The sequence below is a fragment of the Rattus norvegicus genome, chromosome 15, assembly GCF_021556685.1.
Source record: "Rattus norvegicus strain SHRSP/BbbUtx chromosome 15, alternate assembly SHRSP_T2T, whole genome shotgun sequence".
NCBI lineage: Eukaryota > Metazoa > Chordata > Mammalia > Rodentia > Muridae > Rattus > Rattus norvegicus.
In genome coordinates this window covers 70,581,748-70,587,747 of record NC_141548.1, presented here as the reverse complement: position 1 = coordinate 70,587,747, position 6,000 = coordinate 70,581,748, and the positions used below count along the sequence as shown (strand labels likewise).

The 6,000-nt window shown below is 34.6% G+C and overlaps 1 long non-coding RNA gene across 5 annotated transcripts in view; it reads right to left on the bottom strand.

Moving 5' to 3' along the window:
- Positions 1-1,648: 1,648 nt before the first annotated feature.
- The window catches only part of LOC148001083 (uncharacterized), a 242,627-nt gene continuing 238,275 nt past the window's right edge, over positions 1,649-6,000 (bottom strand). For 2 of the 5 annotated variants that reach the window (XR_015638397.1, XR_015638395.1), the window contains 2 exons: positions 2,033-2,155; positions 1,652-1,861 (listed from right to left, as the gene is read on the bottom strand). This is a non-coding gene — a long non-coding RNA (uncharacterized LOC148001083). Of the gene's footprint in view, positions 1,862-1,920; positions 2,156-6,000 lie in introns of those variants that run through there. The other 3 variants (XR_015638398.1, XR_015638396.1, XR_015638399.1) reach the window with 3 other exon arrangements.

The window sequence follows — 6,000 nt, the reverse complement described above, 5'->3', positions numbered from 1 at the left end:
GAATACTAATAAGTTTTTTTGGGGGGGGTCTTTTCTTTTCCAAGATCTACTTGTTTTATATTATGAGATTTAAGTTAATCAAGTTTTGTATTTTATGAATACTGTATATCTTCAGTCATACTGCGTCATGTGTCTGAAATTTAGGGCATAAACTCTGAGAATGTCTAATTAAAACATTTGATTAGAAATACAGTTTTTTAATCCAGGGGTGATTGTACAAGAGTATAGTTCCAACATTTGAAAGTAGAAGCAAGATGGTCAGGGCATAAAGCCAAACTTGCCCTCAACTCTGAGACCCTACCTATTAAGTGTGAATATTAGTTTGTATGCATAATGACCAGTTATGCCATAGAACATTAAAACTGCTTGAATTTCAAGAAATCTAAACATCTAGACTATGAATGTATTTCAGAAGGCATGTGTGATTTGGTTAAATGTTAGCACAGAGAAAAAATACTGAATTTTTAAAATTGCTACCTCACAATGATAAAATGAAACACATAAACATGTATTTTTCAAATTTTTAGTATAAGCTTAATATATTTATATACACATAAAGACATAGTAATAAGATTTAATTTTTCCTGATTATATTATGACCATACATCTCACATAAATGAATATATTTTAATTCTAGGACTACAAAGAGTAACTACTGTGTTTCAGGACATTTTACAATCGAGAAGATTATAGCAAGAAAGTTGAAGCAGTGTGTGCCTGGGATGTCACTAAATTTCTCAAATTTCATATGTATTCTCTGACACAAAAAAAACTAAGAAAGCCATTTTCAGCAGTGGCAGGAATTGACGTGCTTCACTCCCAATAAAAGTTTGAGCAAAACTGAATGAGGAAATCACAGGGGAAGGGAGACATAGAAGGATATGCAGCTCAAGGCATGTTAGAAAGTCAATCTGTCCCAAACATCCACCTTAGAACAGATGTCTTATCGCAAAAATTCACACAATTTTCAGAGGTAGGACTTACTGCTCTTTCAAGGGCCGTTTGGCTAAATGCTCTAGAAGATAAAGGCAAAATCATGGTAGGCATTTTCAAGTATAGTAGAGCTGTCCTTGTGCAAAGAAAGAAAGCATAGAAAATATTGGAAAGTGAGATGAAAATTTTCAAATAGTTTTAAAATATGTTGTCAGTGTGAAAGTATGAGAATATCAAACTATTCTCTATGTACTTATATTGACAGGTTTTTATTTTTACTCAACACTCTCTTGTTCTGATTCCTTTAACCAACATGTACTTACTGTTAATCTTCTATGAGACATAAAAATTGTAAAACATCAGACTGAAAAAAAATGAGGCATAATTTCATCTTTCAGGGACTTCTGGTCCAGTGCAATGAAAAAGTCATTAAATACAAAACTTAATATTCAATTGCATATTAAGTATTTAGTGGGTTCTTTGGAATAGAATAATTAAGAGTATGAATAATGTAGATTGAATGGTCATAATAATTTTGTATGAATAAATGAACAAAAACATTTCATGTTTGATGTGTAAATTAGAAAGAGGGGGATACTTGAATAATAAATGAATATTAATATAAAATCACTGGTGAGGTGAGGAATACAACATAGTCAGAACTACTAGAAAATAACTATGTGCAAAGAGGAAAAGAGTTGAAGTTTTACAAGTGAGGTTTTGTTGATAAATTTTGATTTTATCGTGCGGACAGTGGTTGTTTCTTAACTATTCCACTGAAGAAGAGACATAACTCAAAACATTAATCACAGGAACAGCAGACTTCCTTCCTCTATGTTGGATTGTTAGGTATAATCCTCGGAGGGAGCAAATAGAAGAGTGCTCTTTTCAATAAATTCTGCTTGCCTGTGTCTTCTGATTGGGAAATCTGGAACAATAATATTAATAATAAATGATGGATTTATGTTAATTATGGCCATTTTGTTGACTTTCAAAGTTTAGTGTTTGTTTTTATATAATCCTCATTGCCTTAACTAATAGTCTTTCTCCCTCCAGTTCCCTGTGTAGTACTGCCTTGGCTATCATAGGTTTCCTTAACCTGCTTTGAATATGAACAGTCCTTGGCAGATGGCTTGGCAAAGGATGAGTCTTTCTTAGAAGCTCTGGTCTTTCAGACCTGGAAGTGCAGCATTCCAAGTGCCTCTCACTTTTCAAGTTTCTTCTGAAAAAAAAAATAAAAGATGTTTCACTAAAAACCTGCCTTTGTATAGGTCTCTGTATTTCTTTCTGCAGTTTTCAATATACTATCATTGGCCTCTTTAATTGTTTTTATTGAAAATAGTTATTTTAATACAATATATTACACTCAAGAGTATAAAATAAAAACAAGTTTATGTGGGAGAAGAAATTGGATGGAACTGAAAGATAAGAAGACCACTTGATAATATTTTTTCTAAATGTCACCCTGTAGAACCTGTTTCACTGCTGGGAATTCTTGGTAACAAGCTTTATTCCTCTGTACCTTATGTTCGAGTTTATTCTGAACCCGTCTTATTCAGACTTCAGGTCTGACTCCAATTACTATGGTATCTTAAAGTGGCTCTACACAATGCTTTCTACCTTTTGGAGACAAACTCTGAAAAGCCTGCAGGGCGTTTGTTTGTTTGTTTGTTTGTTTGTTTGTTTGTTTTGGTTGTCTTAACTCAACTTGGTGCTCTGTAGAATAAGGGTAGTGAAAGTTCTTGGCTTCCTCTAATACCCCCTTTTCCCTCCTTACACCATATGAGGGAAGGATGTTTCTAAAGCTGTCAGTTCTATGGGATCATAGCCTTACCTTTTGTTATTTGTGTGTGTGTGTGTGTGTGTGTGTGTGTGTGTGTGTGTGTGTGTGTTTGTGTGTGTTTAAAACAACGTGATCTCTAATTTTATTAATTTTTAAATAATGTTTTTCTTCTTTATGGTTAAATTAATTTCCATGTATCATCCTCTAACATCTCCATCAGAAATCCACAAAACAAGGAACATATAGTCTAGATTTCATCTATTGACTACGGTGAACTATGCTGTATGAATAATTATGTACACCTTTGTGTTTCTGCTTGCCTGCCTGAGGTAGAATAGCTGTTAAGTACATTGTAATTGTAGTTTTTTGTTTCCTGAGGGTGTCTGTACTGACTTTCGCAGTAGCTGCCAAAGCAATCCTGAACAAAATGAGCAATGCAGGACTTCCCACGATACTTGCTTTAAAATTTTACTACAGAATCATGGTAATAAAATGACCGTGGTGCTAACAGGAAAGACATAAACGGTGAAAGAAATTGTGTACACTTAAATAAATCCATGCAGCCATCATTTTTTTTAATCATGTTGGCCAGACCTATCCTCTTTCAAGTAAAAAAAAAAAACCTAAATACTGGGAAAAGAGTTTATCCATACAGAAAACTATACACAACAATTCTTTAGTCATACAGTGATATAGCTGAAATTGATTTTTGGCTATTGTGAATAATGTCCTATCTAACAAAATGATGGAGCTATGTTTTCAACATGCTGATTTTATTTCTCTTGAATATACACTAAAAAATAAATGTTCCTGCTGGTATGGTGTTTATCTTCTTGGCATTTGAGGACAATCCTACAGTGTTTCAGGCTGACCCTACTAATTTGCAGTCCCAATCACATTTCACAATGGTTTTCCCTTTTACAGACCTTTTTCCCCAGTACACTTTTACTTCCTATCTCACTGTGGCTTTTATTTGTATTCAATTAATGGTTTATAATATTGATCATTATTTTTATACATTGTTGGTCATTTGCATGTCTTGTTTTAAAAGTGAGAATTGAGTGGCAGAAAATGTGGCTCAATAGATAAAGAGCACATTTCAGGAAAGTCTGATGGCCTGAGTCCAGACATTAGGACCCAGACAAAACAAAGCAATGCTGGACACAGTGACATGGATACCTGCTACCCCATCAAAACCTCATTGGGATATGTAATGCAGGCTAGAGGAAAAAGCCTCAAGGTAGCCAACCTGTGTACCCAAGAGTAAATAAGAAGACACTCTTTCAAGGTAATACATGAGGGACAATATTATACATAAACACACACACATACAGTCACCTGAAGGAAGATTTGTATATTGAGTTCTTAAAATGGTGTTTTACTCCATCAGCTCACTCACACATTTATTCTTGTTTTTGTTGTTGTTGTTGTTGTTGTTGTTGTTGTTTTGTTTGTTTCTTTTCTAGGTTTTTTTTGTTGATGTTGTTCACGTTCAGGATTATATTCCTAATTTACCCATATTTTATTTGACCATCGTAATTCAATTATGGAGAGGGAAGTTGAATATTTGTTTTTCTTATGATTCTTCTGATCCACTTAAATATACACATCTTTGTCTTGGTCCATTTTTCAATGTTATCACAATTATATTTCACATAAATCAAAAGACTATATTATCACTATCAAACGTTTTTCCACAGTGAAGTGATGTATAATCCATGTATCTAAATTTCTCCTTAAATAACATCTTTTTTGTGTGATGAAGTATAAGTAATCTTCTGTATTTAATTTTTGGAAGTCAGTTGCAGCTATTAATCAAGGCAATATCTCACAGACATTACTACAAGGCATTCTTATGGAGGAAATTGTTCAATTAAAGTTATATTTTCTTGGGTGTGTCAAGTTGACAATAAAATCTTAATAAAACATTATAAGTAAAATAAAATCAGTGGAATGTAAATTCCTATATCCTTATATTTTGATTAACAAATAATAAATATAAATGATTATGAGATAGTATATTATATTCCAATACAGTATGCACTGTGTACCTAAACTCTGGGTAAATGGGACATAGGAGGCTTTCTTTTCTAACTATTCACAACTTGCAGAATCTGGTATTTTAAACTGCAGAAGTCGCTGATGTCCTGAAATAAAAACACAATTACTTTTATCTAAATGTGCTTAGGTAGCTATTATCAAACTTCAGTTTTCCATCCTTGTACCAAGCCTATTAGAATTGCTATTCACAATTAAAATTCCAGAAAGTAGGAAGTGCAAGATTTTAATGTCTGTTTTGAACGTGGGTGTGATTTTGCATGAACTGTGTGTGTGTGTGTGTGTGTGTGTGTGTGTGTGTGTGTGTGTGTGTGTGTGTGTAAAGGTCCATAGTCACAAAGATTTGCACTTAAGGTTTTTTCGCCTATTTTTATTGGATATTTTTATTTACATTTCAAATATTATTCCCTTTCCTGTCCATAAATCGCCTATCTCTTCCTCCTCCCCTTCTTCTATAAGGGTGATCCCCTCCCGATCCACTCCCCCTTCCTGCCCTCCCCCAACAATCCCCTAAAACGGGGGTCCGACCTTGGCAGAACCAAGGGCTTCTCCTTCCATTGGTGCCCAACAAGGCCATGCTCTGCTACATATGCAGCTGGAGCCATGGGTCAGTCTATGCATAAACTTTGGGTAGTAGTTTAGTCCCTGGGAGCTCTGTTGCTTGGCATTGTTGTTCTTATGGGGTTGCAAGCCCCTTCAGCTATTTCAATCCTTTCTCTAATTCCTCCAACATGGGTCCCGTTCTCAGTTCAATGGTTTACTGGTAGCATTTACCTCTGTATTTGACATGCTCTGGCTGTGTCTCTCAGGAGAGATCTATATCCGGTTCCTTCAACATGTACTTCTTAGCTTCATCAATCTAATCTAGGTTGGTGTCTAAAAAACTATCTCTGAATGACCGTTCCTTCAGTCTCTGCTCTAAACTTTGCCTCCATATCCCCTCCTATGAATACTTTTGTTCCCCCTTTTAAGAAAGAGTGAAGCATCTGTACTTTTGTCATCCTTCTTGAGCTTTATGTGGTTCGTAGATTGCATTTGAACTTTTGGGATAATATCTACTTGTCAGTGAGTACATTCCATGTGTGTTTTTCTGTGATTGGGTTACCTCACATAGGATGATATTTTCTAGTTCCATCCATTTGCCTATGAATTTTGTGAAGTCATTGTTTTTGATAGCTGAGTAATATTCCATTGTGTAGATGTACCACTTTTTCTGTATCCATTCC